Here is a 17,459-nt window from a genome sequence, read left to right as displayed (position 1 = left end):
TACTGTAATTTGTGTTTGCACTAATGACACACTGTACTGCATTTTTAAAAACTGTTTTTTACAGAACAATGTATGAGTATCAGTAGAAAAAAACTAAAATTTAGCAGTTAGTCTGTTATTTTAATTATTTTATTGCCAAATATGCATCGTAAATAAATTTGAAAGAATAAAAATTCTAACAAATGAAGGTGATAAAAATGTGTTTATTAAAGAATTCCTCTCAGTTCAATTCGCAATTCTTATTCAGTAAAAAAAAAAGTTTTTCTATATTTATCTAATAGTAAAAATGTTAATAACAATAAATAGTGAAATAAAAGTGAATCATTATAGAACGTGGGTATACAGGTATAAGATTTCAGATTACTCACTGACCTGTAAAACCCACAAGTTTTATAGCAGTACCATTATTTTATTAGAGAAATGACAGAAATTCTTTCACCCCTGCTGCTGCTGCTGCAAAAAAGGAAAAAAAAGTCAGTCGGTTGATGGATTTGATGCTCCTGTGCCTACTGGAGCTGCTTCTTGTTCTTTGCTGAGAACATCCTCACCTGCCATAAGTGATTCATTATGAGATAACATTTTGCACACCAATGTTAAATTTAGATAAAATTTACGTATCTAACATGTAACATTAATAATTGTCTGTCTTCTGTCTGCCTTAAGGTGCAAGAACATTTTATTTGGCGTCAAATGCACCATTTTCCAAAGGTTTTGCCTGTTGGTGACTTTTGCTGCTGTCAGTAAAATGAAAGATGTAATACTAATTTCTTATTGTTTGAGTTTTTAAAAGATATTTATTTTGTAAAAAAAAATAATAAAATAAAAATTCCAGGATTTTTCACATGAAAGCTGGATTTATTACACAGCAGGAAATGAAGGCTTGCATGTCTACAGATGTTCTTTATAAAACTTTTTTCTTTTGTGTCTGAATCTATAATAACTTGTATGACATTTTGCTAGATTTTACTACAGAAGACAGAGTTCAGACTGTGGCTGGAGATTTATTGTGAAGTTGCAGTGCCCTCTATAGGCCACTGACTGTAACTTGATGGTAATCTGGCATATGGTCACAATGTGGTTTACACATTATACATTACTTTTTTTTCTGAGAATGATTTTCAAGTTATTTAAAATGAAATGATGATGAATGGGTCAGTTCATGATAATTCCACCTTATAGTTTGTGTGCAACAGCTGATCTGCAATACATACAGTTTGCCATAAGGTGGGAGTCTTTCCTGATACTAAAAAAAAAAAAAAAAATACAAAGTATGAATTTATGCCCACCTTGCAAGATCTGATCAATGAGAGCTATTTCAGTGTCTGTGTTTTACTGAAGACATGTGTACAAATCAGCTTGTGTGACAGAGCTACACAAGCCCACAGATGAAGTAGGGTCAGGATAGCTTACGTGCTCTAACGGCTTCACCCCAATCATCATCCAACGTCTTCATTACTCCCCATCTCATAAAGAGAGCAAACTGATTAACTCAGTGGTGGTTAATTCAAATGGCCATCATGTTTGTGCATCCCTTGAGGGTTGAAGAAAGGAAATGTCATAGGTCATGAACTCAGTACGACCCCAACCTCTTTTAATACCCAGTCATAAATAACAAGCGTGCAGGGGGAGCTGTAGAAAGTGGGACAGAAGAGGTCTCCAAAGAAGTGCCATCTACTCCACAAAACCACTGACACAGCTTCACCCCGATTTAATCCCCGGCAATAAATAACACATCAGGGGGTCCATGGGAAGCAGGATGAACACTGATTAGGTTCCAAAACTGCAATGACCTAAATATACTAATCTGATTGAAAATATAGAGTTTGCATAAATTTCTCGTTCACTTCACTGTTGGAAATCTGCATGACATCTTCAAATGAGCAGGCATTCCTATCAGGTTCAAATGATCCCAGTTTCATTTTTAAAATTTCTACAGCCAATAATAAAGTATCTAATCTCAAATCAGCATTAAAAGGTCACCGGGGCTATTCAAGCAGACTGAAACGCAGACAGGTAGGTCTTTAAACGTCTCAAGAGATCCCAAGAGATAAAATTATTTACATTCCATTTTTACAGTCCCCTAGGCTTAGCCAACATTGTTTTTCTTTTCTTTTCTTTTTTTTTTTTCAAGCAATGGATCCAAACAGCTATGCTAACCACAGAGGACCAAGGAGATAAGGCCTGAATGAAATTTGCATGATCTTTTTCAATAAAAATCTGGGTGAGGAAAATCAATACAGCTGCAACAAAGAGACCCTAAGAAACAGAAGCAACCTATATTTAATCAGACGGTTTTCATTAAAAACAATTATACATGTAGTAGCCTACTGTGTCCGGGGGAAAAACACGATTTTGAAAATGTCAAATATGATCCCAGTATTATTAATTTTGCAACATTGGAGAACATTGCCTTATTTTTCTCTCCTGAGTAATCCGTATCTTTTGAAAACAATTTCACATACAATATTCAGTTTGAATTCATTTACGTGTATATTCCGATACCAGGGTTTTTTAAAAGTTGGCTGCAATCTAAAAAATAGCATTTTTCATGGACACATTGTCCCCCTCTACCCTCTCCACTATAGGAACACCACTGACCGGATATTATTTGGGTGATGGTCTATTCTCAGTACAGTAATGATGTCTCAATATCCATCATTCAAAAATATCCAGCCAAGAGAGCAAACCCCAGTCACGTGGTCAGAACCTGACACTCATGACGGGCTAGAGGATGATTTAGTCTATACTGAAGTATGATATAAATAACTGTAGATCTACAAGGTGGAGTAACAAGGCTGGTGTGCTAGGTGAAGTATCTGATAAACTCATACACTCATACTAGAACCATATACAGTATGAGGTCAGTGTGCAGAGAATGAGCTACACTTCAAATAGTCTGCCATTTCTATTGTTGGATGGAGCTGAAAAAAAAAAACATACAAAGCAACAGATACAGGGATACAATCAGGAAGTGTGCACTTATATGTTAGGTTATGTGATAAAATGGCCATTAAATTAAAGTATTCACTGGATTTACATAAGAAAATGCAAATGTATGAACACTGTGATGAAAATTTTAGTATGGTCATTCTGGTAGTCCATCTTTATCAGCTGGTAAGTTACTTTTTGTCTTTTTTGGCAAGACATTGCAAGTAGAAATGACCTTTTTTTTCAGATTTTGTATTAGTAATAAATTGCATCTTCTCTTAAACTGTCATCTGACACGTTTCCCTTATAAACCTTCAAAACCCCACTAACTCAAGCGGAAACACATTGTATTTTTTAAAACGAATTTTTTTGTTTTTCTCAAAATACATATATAATTTTCTGTCTTCAGAACATCTGTCTGTAGATGACCTGCATTCATGAAACATTACATGTTCATTCCTATTTACAAGGATTTATATTACAGACAATTTCCCAGAATGTTAATAATATTTGGATTTGCGTTAGATTTTATATTTAAAAAAGCATCAGAATTTTTTTTTATAACAGTGTACAAAACTTTTTGATCAAACAATAAATAAATGGCATTTAAACAAACTGTCTTGTAACAGTCTTTCTCTTAGGAGCATCTTCACCAGATCCTGGTCAGAGTCTCGGTGCATCTGGAGCCTGTCCTGGGAACGCTGGGCATGAGGTGGGAATACACCCGGGATGGGACACCAGTCCATCACAGGGCACCATGTACACACACACACACACACACACACACACACTCACTCACCTACAGCATGTTTTTTTGGACGGTGGGAGGAAACTGGAGAACCCAGAGAAAAACACAGGGAGAACACACACAGACAGAATGAAAGCATTAAAGCCTAGATTATTGGTTTTTATTAAGTATGCAAATGTATGCGTATTAGAAGTAGCCTATATATATATGTGTGTGTGTGTGTGTGTAATATCTATGTATAATATGTATATGTATATATGTATGTATGTACACACACACACACACACACACACATACATATACACACACACATGTATTTATCACCTGTAGTGTCCTGTATATAAAAGAGAAGGCCAGTTGTGGAATTCCGAGCACTGCATTAGCGTTATGAAGCGTTATAACGCAGTAGTGAGCGCGTGCTCCTGGTTCCCCTAGCGCGTCACCGCCGCATTACACCTTCCTCTCACTTCCACACGGAGCACTGCCCCCGCTGTTATTCCTAACGTGGAGAGCCCATTCCGCCGCCGGGGCTTCCCAACCGGGCTCGATTTACTGCCCTACCTGGGGATTACTACACTCTAGTGTCGTCTGTACAGTATACGGCATAGACACGCGCACGTATCGGAATGCCACGCTTCGGTAAAGGTGAGTGGGATCAGTGGATCTTTCACAGTGCTGTATGGAGCGCGTGCACGCCCGGTAACACGGCAACTGGCGGTTAGGCGGCTAGCGAGCGAGCGAGGCTGCGTCTGGGTTCTGCTCTACCATAAACCTTCAAATTAACTGATTAAATGCTTCACTGCTAATCACCTTATTGTTCATTGTCAGTGTTACGACTTTGTTCATTATTCCCACTTGAATTTGATAACGTTCAGAATTCCGGTGTCGTTTTTCCCCTCTTGTTCACTCCACCACCAGCTAGCAAGCGTGTATTCACAAACGTGTTAAACAAGCCGCTGTTTATTATTGCTATATTCCTGTTTGGTAAATGTTGCTGTTTGTTATGAACGACTTGGCCCAGAGAGAGAACCCTTCATTAATTTGTTTAAAAAAAAACACGACTTACGAGCAAGTTTACAAACTGTCACTGACTTGTAAGACGTTATAGCGACAGGCCTTTACACGACATAACATTAATAGTTGATATACCGTTTAATAATATTTATGAAGCAGTGGTGTTACAGGAAGGCTGTGCTAGCTTCCCAAGCCGCTAATAGGTGTTGACATTGCTGCTGTTTGTCAGAGGTTGACGTCGCCTTCTTAGGCTTTAGCCCCTCGGGTGTCCTCCGGCGCTTAGGCAGGGTTTTATGGTTCAGTATTCCTGTCTTTCATCCCTCTGGTTTTTTTATACCCTTGTTGGTTAGTCCAGAGGTGTGTGTGTGTTTTTCTGCCTGGGTTTCTGGAGGCCTTGAGGAGACCGCGGAGTTTCCTGCTGCGACCGCCATTGATTTGGAGGCTACAGGTAGAACCGGGAGTTGGCAAAACACACACTACTGCTGGACTTTCTCCTCATCCATAATGATACACAAAGGACAAAACTGTCAGAACCGACGGGATATTTTGACATGGGGTGAAATATTTGAACAAAAAGTCGTATTTAATGACAATATTTTGAGGTATTTGTTGGTAAGAAAGCTCAAAATGTCCCAAAGTCACTGAGGAGAAAAGGCAGTTTGTCTAGTTCTGAAGTGACTTTTTCCACTTTTACTTTATCTAGTCGTACACAGTGTTTGACTTTAGTCCTTTGAAAGCTTGCTGAGAAATGTTGATAATTAGTTAGACACAACTTGATATTATTTATTTCCTTCATCCCATCTGAGAAGCTGAAGAGCAGTTGAGAGTGGATAAATCTCACCATGCAACAACCTTTAAAAGGTTCCCAGTAGCACTTTTCCAGTACTTCTCAGGTTTTATCCATCTGTGAGAACCTTTAACCATCCAAAGAACCCATGAGGAACCCTTTTTATAACCCTGTGTTTATACTAACAGTCAGCAAGACGCTCCTGTCGCTCGTAGTTTGTCTCTTGTGGGTGATTAGTACGGAGCCCCTAAGGAGACATGGTGATGTAAAGAAATATGAGATGGGAGGAAAATTTATATTTCAATGGTTTTGCGTTCACTCGCAAAACTTTTGCGTTCCCCGAGAAACTTTGCGTTCACTCGCAAAACTTAAGACAATTGAGAGAACTCAAAAAATTGTGAGGGAACGCAAAGTTTCTCAGGGGAGCAAAATGTTTTGCAGGTGAACGCAAAAGCATTGAAATATAAATTTTCCTCCCATCTCATTTTTTTTTCCATCACCATGTCCACTTAGATTAGCGACTGCTTAAGTGGTCACTAATTGCATGTAGGAACTAGAATCGTGAATGGAGAACTGAAGAAACATGGGACCATTGGATTGGTCCAAGAAATCATTTGAGCCAATTGTTTTGATTCGTCTTTACCATGTCATATCAGATTTGCATAGCGTTGAGAAAATCCCAATTCAAATGTTACTTGTCGTTGAAATAAGAAAAAAAAAGGTTACCTGTTGCTTTGCCGCTTGCTACTGTGAGTGAGTGTAGTAAGGCTGAATCTGATAAAGTTATAAAGGAGTGGGATAACTATAAACTGATAAAAAGTACAATGGGTTATTCTTTAATTAATAACAAAAATTAGCCTGATTGTTGGCAAATTGCTATGGTTCAACATTTTGTGACATGCTGTTATTGGAAAATAATCAACATTGGAGTGACAACAGCTTCTCATTGGGCCACATCACACCACCCCATCATTGATTACTTTCCTTTAACCTCATCTCTTTTATTCCTTACATAAAACAGGGTTTACAATATAAACATGATATTGTGGCCAATTTCTATCAACACACATCTGGTTGTGTGTATTAATAATCCAATCATCATGTCTAAACAGAACTTTTAAGTTATTAGCTTGCAGAAACAGCAATACAACTATATATTATCCCAACTGTCTTTATTTCTTTTGAAAAACAAGTCATATGGCACACCAGGGATGTGACCTGATTCCCATGGTAGTCTCCACGTGTGTACAGCTAAGCACAGATCCAGTCTCTTAGGGCATTTAGACCGTGATGCCTTCCGGCAGTGTTTCAATCTCAGACATGCTCGAGTGAATAATGATGAAGCTTCACGTCTGTGATATTTATCCTCCAGTCTATCTTGCATTTGTCTCTTTTCCCTTTAAAGACCACCTTGTGCATTGTAGCAGACAGCTTGTCTCTTTTTCCACTCTGAGAAGGAGTCATCCTGGTGAGAGAACGTCGAACACTGATATTCGCTTTTGCGCTTTTGTGGTAAAACACACAAAAAAAGAGAGAGAGAGAGAGAGAGAGTTAGATAGAGAAAGATAAAACACTTCTCTCTTCAGTAGAGGAACGTTTTCTCCCCTGCCATTCAATGAATAATACAACGCCTTCAATTATGGAGTTTTTTTTTTTTTTTTTTTTGTGAGCTATGAATCTGACAGCAACGAAAGCATGTGATTATTACGGCTGGTGATCGCATGGGATTTGAAAGCACCCTTTCCCACCTCCCACAGAAAAGTGTGTGTGGATCTCACCTGTCTTGCAGTGCTGTGAGCTGAACCATTCTAATCCCTTTTCTTTTAAGAAGTCGAAAAATGAATTCTCGTTTTCAGTGATAACAAGTTCTCAGAGGAACCTGATTTACAATGCTGGTCATATATATATCTAGAGCACTAGGCTAGCTTTTATCACGTTTATCCAGGTTTTCCCCTTAGTTATGATGTAATACTTGGCACACTATTGCAAGTTAGCCTCCTTTAACATGACACACTGAGCACTCTTGAGTACTAGCACTCACTCCAGCCCTCATATTTTGACTCTTTTTATTATTCCTGAAACTATATTGCACTAGTTTCTGGTCATTTTGTAGAAACTCACCCATTAATTACGAATTGGATTCTGCATCTGATAAATAGCGTATATGTACGTGAGCATTATATTCCAACAAATGGGGCTCTTCTTTTAATATTTTTATGGCATTCATTTTTCTTAAGACTTATTTTCCAAGACAGACGTAAAATGTAGAAAGACAGAGTGTCAAAGTAGAAATCAGTAATCTAGTAATAAATTAGTAATAAATTTGTTCCTCTTAGAAATCTTTGGAATACGGTTGTACATTATGTCAAAAATCATGGTTAGGGTTGTTCCAGTGTCACAGGTTCACAGTCATGGCATATGGTTACCTCACTGTTGAGTTTTTCAAAATACAGATTAAAGTGCATTTCTGTCTATTACCGTTTACTTGTACCTTTTTTTTTTTTTTTTTTACCCAATCAAGTAAGCCATCTCAACCTAAATCATACTACAACAACCTTCATTTCTGTACACAGGGGACGTGGACTGCGCTGAAAACCCTTTGGCTGTGTAGTCCGTTACTGATGTAATCATGTTACATTACTATAGCTGCTGACATTTCTAGCATGTTCATAAGTTTATCATACACAATGACTGTCAAACCCACAGAGGAACATGGCATTGCTGACTAGAACTAAACGAAACAACTGTTTTTGGCTAGTTAGATATTTTTATTTTCACAGCCAATTTCTCTTTTAGTGTATAACAACAACGTGATAAATATTGACAACGCAAAAGATTTTATGGAAAAAAAATATATTTCTAAGAATGACGAACAATTTGGGGATTTGATCTTTTTGTTTGCTCTTGTTTTTGTACTATTTATAAAAGGATAGTGAACAGACTATACAGACTATTTCATAAGAACTGTTTCCTTTATCACCACTGGCTTGTGTCTTTTAAAATGACTAAGTAAACACATGGCGTAAAATAGCACAGGTTAGATACAGTCATATGCCAAGGAGAAAAAACATATTTTCTTAGCTATACCTTGAGTGTGTGTCTATGACAAGATAAGAGAACAACACCTCACCTGAGTGAACTTTGGTAAGGCTTCAGCTGATGTGAAGAATTAACCTTCCCGAGAAAACACTCGGTCTTAACTGACAGAGGTTTAGGACAAACAGCTGGTGACCGTTTTGCAGGAAAATCTTGTGAATTCTTCAAGTGAATTCTTATGTCCTCACTTTAAATCTGTTAAATTTCCCATAATCCAGTTTGTCACCACTGGCTTGTGTCTTGATTAATACTGTAAAATTTAGACTAGTTTATCATTCTGTGTAAATTTCAACCACAGCACCTATAATCACGATACCTGATGTTTCAGTGATGCACAATACGCAACATGATATACAGTGGGTTCCAAAAGTCTGAGACCACACTGAAAATCTGGGATTTGTCTTGTTCTTTTAAACAAAAGGTAAAGAAGATAAATGTTCAATATCCTGAATATTTAATTTTCAAGATACTAAACTGTTTCTAGGTCCCTTTTTAAATGTAAGCAAAATTGTGATATTGATCATGTTAACTGCTTTGTACAAAAGATCAGATTTTCCTCATGCCCAGTCTCTTCTATTGAAGCCTGTGTTCAGACGACACACTGATGGATTTGATCTGAAATGGAAAATGAGATTTTACTCAAACTTGTGGAGTCCGTGCCAACTCGAGCGCACACTGTCATTAAAGCAAAAAGGGGATGAACCAAATACTAAGAAACTCTGAAATTCATGTAAATATTTCAGAGGTTCTAATTTCACTCAAGCTGTTGTCAATATTGTCATTTGTAATGAAAATTGTTGTATTAAATTAGAAAAGAATGCAATATAGAAGCATTTTCACTAGCGCTCTCAGACTTTTGGACTCCACTGTATATATGTAGGTTTGATAACAAACTACCAGCAAAAAATAGTAGTGTTGCTTTAAAAATTTGTAAAGATACGATAAGATATGATAAGATAAGATATTTATTCAATGTGTACAGAAATAAATGATCTAACACTGATAAAGAGGGGGAAAAGTCTGTAATTAAATTTGAACATTTTACAGTTTTCGAGATTCAGTAGAAAATGTGAACATCAGCTGCTTTTAATATAAATAAAACAGAAAAATATATATGTATAAAAAAAAAAAAGTGATATCTCAGAAAAGTGCATCACGAATATTATTTCATCACATTGCCGAGGCCCATGAGATTAAATTGGTTCACTTGAGTTTGTGATTCAGGAGTGTACACCCATGCACTCTCCTGCTTATGTTCCCATTAGATTATAGATTATATTTGCTTTGTGTATTATGTTCCAGGAATTAATTATAGTACTTTCCTGAATTTTTCAGGCTCTAGGAAAGCTTAGGTATATAAAGTGTGTACAATGGTGTCTCAGAAAATGGAGCCTTTTCTCTCTCTCTTTCTCGCTCTCTCTCTCTCTCTCTCTTTGTTTGTTTGTGGGTTTAGTCTCTTGGACATGCTGGAGCCAAGGATGGTGTAAGTTCATGTTGGAAGCGAGCCAGCACCTTTTCTTTTGTGTCCTATAGTAATTTGTCTTTTCTCTTTTCACTTTCACTTGCACTCTTCCTGCCTCCCCTCTGGTTGAGGTCTTGATTTCACACGTCCATTTCAGCAGCACCCAGAGTGCTCACAAGCGGACAAAAATCAATGAAAGTTCCTCAATCAGCACTGCAAAATCCAAACATAAAGGAAGTTCATAAACATGTCCATTACACGGAGGATTTCGATGGCTGCCCTTTTTTCATTTTATCCCATTGTTCAGTGATATGAAGCCACTAAGATTAAACCCGAGATTAGCTGTTTTAATGCAGCCAGCTGTGAAAGGATTCTCATTTCTCGCACGGCACATTTTCCCCTGATGGCGAGCGCTGAATCCCGAGGCACGGCGAATCGATTGCCTCCTCTGCCGTTGTGTATTTCATCTTCCCTATCATTCTAGTTTCTTTTGTGGTCTTTTTATTACCAGTTGTTCCGCTCCGGGCAGGGAAATCGCTGCTTGTTTTGTCTGCTTGTTTACGGAGCTGTTTTGCATATGCTTGATGAAGTGGCACTAATGACCGTGACGCAGACGATTTTCACATCTTCCGCCAGTGTTGGCGGATTTGTTTGTTTTGGGGTTTTTTTTCTCACAGGCTCTGTCTTCCGTTCCTGTCGACACTCAATTCCAAAACAGCTTTTGGCGTGACAGGAGGTAAATGTAAAATGACTTTCCCTGGCAGCTATATTGAGTTAACATCACCCAGGTCAGGGGTTAAATGTAGAGATAGCCGAATGTCTTGTGTCAGACTAGACCTTGTACGTGTGGCAGTAAATGTTCTTCAGTCTTTCGATCCCGTATGAAGGAGTTCCTCTGGAGTTTTGGAATGTTTTCAAAAACGGCGTGGCAGGTGATCATGGGAGGATGTTTACGCAGGAAAAAGGAAGTGGCAGAACGGATATAAGAAAATAAACGTGGGATTTGGTGAAACCTGGCAGGTTTCCAACAACATTGTAGCGATGGATTACATCTCAAGGAACCATTGACTTGAACGCAGTATTTTTCAGGGAGTTATTCGGTATTTTCCTTTCCACCGTTCTTCGACCGTACAGGACATTCGTAATAGCAAGCATCAGGTCACTCGTTTCACTTGTGGTTTGTCGCTTGTCGCATGTTGTAGCATGCTTGTAGCACGTTGCCGCTTGTGAGCGTGCAATGTCTAGCATTTGTTTTTGTTCTGATAAGAAATGGTACGTTTTTCTTCCATTTTTGCAAAAAAATAACTGGTAACTAATTACAGGTAGGCACTAAAGTTGTGAATGGGGAACTGAAAAAAACGTCAGACCACGCACACCACACACATTTGGTCAGACAAAACAGAGCTAGGGGTGGAGGATATGATAAAAATATCATAACACGATAATTGAAGACATTTTTACGATATACGATATGCATCACGATATATAGGTTTGGTAACCAACTGCCAGTTAAAAAAAAAATATGAAAAAGTTTTGTCTACAAAAATGAATTACTTTCAATTGAAAAGGATAAAAAAAATTATAAATTCTAATCATTTTAATAAATCTGAACAACAAATAAAAAAATACATTTTACAATTTTAAAAATTCAGTACAAACTTTTCATCAAACATCAAATCAGCTGCTTTCAGTTTGTTTTTTCACTGCTTTAAAAAAAAAAAAATCCATCATGATATCGGTGTTATATTGTCATACTGCTCAGTCCTAATTTGAGCCTTGTGTATGGTTGCTTTACTGTATCATTAATAATTTGCATAAAATTAGGAAATTTCAAATTCAGATGAAAAGTATGGTCGCCTGTCGCTTTGGCGCTTACGTAAGGTTTCAGTAGCCAGTTTGATGGTTTAGAGCATTTTATTTTAAATGTTAATTACCCATAAATACACTATAACTTCTTATTAATTGTTTATTCTGAATTTATGGCATTGTTTATTCTGAAACTTAGCATCAGTACCTTAAAGTCCTACACGTCATGTTCAGACTGTCTGTAACCTCTCAGCTCCTCCAGCACCTATCTAACCGTATAAATCTCTGTTAGGTTCCATCACCATTCGTCATCGGTAAGAGGATTATTTTTGACTTATGATGATGGCACCTGAACAGACAGCTCCATATTCCTTACAAGAAAAGTTAGTACGCCTCAGCTCCCCCAACGAGCAGCGGTGTTTTAGTTTTCCGAGAGCTGTGTGGCTTGAGGGCAAAGTATGATGGTTAGAAGATGATGAGACGTTGACGGTCAGATTAATTTGAAGCTTCTCATAGTTATGTCTTCACAATTTGTAGACTTTGACTCGAGCGCTTAGATGAGGATTACAGAATTAGCTCATGCAGAGACATTCATGATGTTTTTAAGTGCTGGAGGTTTGGTTTCTTATAGAAATGTGGTTTGCTGAAGGCTGCCTCTAACCGACTAGTGGTTTTTAAATCATGTGTGGGCTCTGAGGCTCCCTGTAATTGCACATTTATTAGGTATGAATGACAGCTAACTGGCTTTGAGTTATAGTATGATGGAGGAGGCAGGAACGAAATATATTTAAGCCACTGATGCCTGTCTGTGCTGTGACGGAATTCATATTGCAAGAAATGTTTTTTTGAGTAATCATTGAGGAGCAACAAAAAAGGAAGTAATGTCAGTGGATGACACTAATATTTTTGAATTAGATGCAATATGATGCAACTTACCTCTTACTACCTTTTGCCATAATGTAAGCTATTTATGCTATCTGCGTGTTTTGTAACTATTTTTTTGCTTAATCCATATTATTAAATTTATCTAGCTAATGTAACATGATTTGAGAGACATCACTGGGCATCATCTGAATGTTTGGCTTGTAACATAACCAGATAAACAGCGCAGAACTTGTAAACTAGCATTGGCTACGTAGCTAATTGACTCACTCAGTTTTGTCTTCAGAGGTACTATGCAGCTTGGCATTCATTTTTATTACAACGTTATGATGTCATGATAAAATGTTGGACAAAAATTTAGGTATAAGGAATAAAATAGACATACTTTTAACCCAACCCAAATGTGTCCACTTTTGAGGCTTTCCTGATAGTCTAACCTGAAAGAGTAACACAATTAGCTAAGTAACCAAATTAGCTAACAAGTTACATGCACTGTCTGTGACATCAGGTTATAGCCTACAAATTTACTTGATATCATGTGAGACTGGTAATAATTTTTTAATACAATGTAATGATACTGCTGTGGTGATATGGGAGACATCCAAAAATGGCGCTTGACTGAATGACTGAATTCTTGAATTAGTGAATCTGGTCTTGTGAACCAATATAGAACAAAAGTTTAGGGCTGTGGTCTCATTTATGCTGTTAGCATGGAGCTGTCTCGTCTCTAGGATTTTTGTTTTTTTCTTTCTGCCTGATTGCTGTCACTTCTGATACTCCCAGAAACCGTAATAAAATGTTTCACAATTATTTTGATATGAAAAATATAATTGATACCTATATCACAAACTTTAATAGGGTTTTTTGGCAGATCCTCGTGGTCTGGTGCAATGAATCATTGTGCTGAAAAAGTTGGACAAGGCAGAAAATTACCTTTCAGCCTTTGAGACTTCTTGTTCTATATAAAGTGGGCAAGTTCTCCTCAGGGCAGAAATTAAACGTGACACCTTCTGTGTGCTCCCGTCCATCAAAACAAATGGGCTATAACTGCCTTAAGATTTCCACGTGATCACTCTGTGTCACATCACTTACAAAGACCTATTCTCTTTCAAGATTTGCTGCGTTCTACAGTCCTGAATATAACATGCGTTCAAAGCTAAAGCATAATGTTTCAGTCAAAATGCCGTTCTGTTTCACTCGTGAGTGTTATAGAGACAAAATCTCTCCTGAAAGGTCAGTCTTACAAAAAGGCATGCCAAGGAAAAGAACTTCCTACAGCGAACAACGTTTTCTTTTTCTATTTATCACTTGGAATGCTCTTTGTGGAAAGGTCTGGGAAATAACGAGCCATAAAGTTTAAAACAAAGAGAGTGTGCCGTGTAAATGCATCTGTTTTGTATTCAGTCATTCAGACCTGCGCAAATTAAACTCCGCTGTGATTAATAGAGTGTAGTTGAGCACAGAGGTGAGATTTGATACGGCTGTTTGGGTGCCGGTATGAGAGGCACTCAACTTCATCATTGGACACTTAATCCTGGCATGTACCCCGGAGGTCACTGCAAAAAAAGGATTCTTCTCTTTCAAGGCAGTTGTGCTGGGCCAAGCAAGACAAGGGTGCCATGTTGAAGCAGCTTGGGGGTCAAGTGCTTTGGTCTGGAGCACAACGCCACTCTGGACCATTAACTGCAGTAAGAAGGCAGCTAAACGTTCTTGAATTGTGTACATGGGGAAGCTCTCTTACATTGGAGTTGGCCTGATTTTTCGATATTTATTCCAATATCTTGCATAAACTCGTCCAACTCAATCTCAAATGCAATTCTGAAAAAAATTCTACCAAGAGGAACGGTGATGACCACAAGGTCACAATCTTACTTCTGTGGTCACTGAACCATTTTGTGTGGATTTGGATATTGTCCAACTGGAAGATCCATACTGGGTTGCCAATAAATTACAGTAAATTTTACATAAACTGTAAAACATATTTGCAATAAAGAACTGTACTATCTTACATAGTATAAAATAACACATAACCCAGTACATTTGCTCAACATAGGATGCAATTGAGCTGAAGTGTCTTGCTCAAGGACCCAGTCAAGGCAGTTTGGTGGTGCTGGGATTTGAACGCACAACCTTCTTATCTGTGACCCAAAACCTTCCTCTCTGAGCCACTACAAATAGCTCAACTAACCTGCATTGATTCAATGCAGTTTTTTTTAGTGGAGTCAATTCAGTTGTTGGAATTGGATGATTCAGTGCAAGCTAGTTGCGTTGTTGTGGTATAGTTGTGGTGGCTCAGTGGTTAAGGCTTTGAGTCACAGATCAGAAATTTGTGTGTGTAAATCCCAGCACTGCCAAGTTGTCATGATCGGGCAAGACCCTTATCCTTCATCTCAGCTGTATCCTGCATTCGCCAAGCGAGCAAATGTGTTGTGTTATTTTGTACAACATTAAGATATTACAGTACTTTAATATAAATATGTTTTACAGTTGTTTATCCATGTTGCCAGTAAATTACTGTAAAATTTACAGCAGTTTTTTACAATGCAGCCATGACCCAGTTGTAACCTTTTGGCAGAGGTAGCCAGATTTTCAGTTAAAATCTTTTGGTACCTCATGAAGTCCATGATGCCATGATATTTTAACAAGGTTCCCATGGCCTTTGGGGAAAAAAACAGTTCCACAACATTGCAGATCATAGAACCCATGTTTGACCATAGAACCCAGTTTCTGCCAAAGATCCAGTAGAGTCTACAAAACTCCAGGCACTTACATTTGTGGTTAGATAAAAAAAAGCTTTTATTCTGGCACACCTTCTAAATAGATTCTTGGCATGGAGGTGGCGTCTAGTTGTAGATTTGAAGACTTGATTACAATAAAATGCTACCATTGTCTGCAAATATCCAGCTTTTTTTTTTTTTTGCTCTCTCTATCCATCCTGCTCAGTGTTTATAGGGGCAAAATACACTTGCATTCCAGCTCCATTGGGGATTAAATTGCCCTAACCAGTTTAAATTGCTTTAAAAGTAACCATTAGTGCCATAAGACTGACGTCTTGTTAGGGATGGGTGAAAATGATTCATTTGTGGGAACACAGGCTCTGAGATGGGAATACACGCCGGACGGGACTCCAGTCCATCGCAGGGCACTATACACACACACACACACACACACACACACACACACAGACATTCACACACTCATTCGTATGCAGTTTTAGAGTAGCCATGCAGACACAGTAACTCAAGCTCAGGATCAAACTGCAAAACACATGCTCAGAAAGAAGTTTGTTCTTGCTTACATTTTTCAATGGCAGACATTTTTAATTCTAGTGATGTTTTTAGCTCCAGTGACTTTTTCAGTACTACTTACATTACACACTATACTGGCTGGTTATGAGTTATAGTGAAATTATGTGTGTAAATAATATTCATTGCTTTTAAACACTGTTGCTACCAACAAAGCACCACCTTGCCAACAGGCAATTCCTTAATGTTCTGCACTTATTGCACATTAACCAACCCAGTCTCCATTAGCTGGACCTAATATTGCATTCAACTTAGCTCAGAAGTGGGAAGTCTGAACTCCGTCATTTACGAACCCCGTGCTACAAATTGGGGGAAAAACACATCCTATTTTCATTTTTTGTTAGCAGCAGTGTAGCTAGCTAAGTGTGATGAGTGATGTAAAAGCAGTGAACTGTACAGTCAGTGTTGTTGAGTTAACAAGCAAATGTGTCTGTATGTTGATTGATCTAAAGCAAATAGTTGTATATGCAGTTTAACTTAAAGTAAAGAAGTGCTGCTTCGTTGACTGTTGATGCTGTGAGCAACCATGTTGATTTGACGTCACTTGCTGAACTCTGAGACCTTCCTGAAGGTCAGAAATTCAGAGTTACATGGTTTAATTGAAAGCAGTAATTTTACAGGCTTGCATAGTTGTTCTTAGGGGTGATTTGACAAGTAGTCATTCCACCTAGTCGATTTAAAAATATGCACTTCTGCACATCTCTACTCATTAGATGCCATGCCTTCTTTCTGATTTGTGCTTTTTACTCATTACAGAAACAGGCAGAGTTTCTTCATTGTACTTAAATAGGAATGTGGGAAGGGCGGAAATGAATTGCGTACAGCTTTTATGACACCGTCTCCATCAGAGCTATTTCTGGGAAAGAGAGGCTTAGCGAAACATCATCCAGCTGTGTCAACGCACTATAGAGAACTTTTCAGTGTCTTTGTTATCTTTAATTACATTAACTATGTGCTATGCATGCATACTTCTCATTTCGTTTCATTGCTGTGTATGATGAATTGGGTTACGCTGGAAAATACTCAAATTTATTTTTTAAAAAATGCACTAGCCTGTATATCTGCAACACGAAACTGGGCAAGTGTTTGAGTATGATATACTTTACATATTATTCTCTTATTTCTACCAATCAACAAGTTAAACATTTATCTTAAACAGATTAATTAAGAGAATAAATAACAGAATACAATTTTCACTGTTAATATTATTTGCTCCTTTACCATGAGACACAATAATATCAGAGCTGTGAAGGAAGAGAAAATGTCAAAAGAGTGACAGTGTGAAAGAGTTTGTGTATCTCTAGTTATAATTTAAAAAAATAAATTATATTAATTCTGTAGTATTAATAGTCATTAGTTCTTACTGCTGCATACCACTTGTGACATCTAGTTTTTTGAAAACATTTCATTTTCAACCTTTTTGTACCTCTG

At 37.7% G+C, this 17,459-nt stretch overlaps 1 protein-coding gene across 1 annotated transcript in view; it reads left to right on the top strand.

The window, feature by feature from the left end:
- The first annotated feature begins 4,123 nt into the window (after positions 1–4,123).
- LOC113537751 (vang-like protein 1) overlaps positions 4,124–17,459 on the top strand; it is a 59,002-nt gene continuing 45,666 nt past the window's right edge. The window contains 1 exon segment of the mRNA XM_026932384.3: positions 4,124–4,321. The gene's annotated coding sequence lies outside the window, so the exon portion shown is untranslated.

Source organism: Pangasianodon hypophthalmus, chromosome 26, assembly GCF_027358585.1.
Source record: "Pangasianodon hypophthalmus isolate fPanHyp1 chromosome 26, fPanHyp1.pri, whole genome shotgun sequence".
In the NCBI taxonomy this organism is placed as follows: domain Eukaryota; kingdom Metazoa; phylum Chordata; class Actinopteri; order Siluriformes; family Pangasiidae; genus Pangasianodon; species Pangasianodon hypophthalmus.
This window is presented reverse-complemented; position numbering and strand designations above follow the sequence as displayed.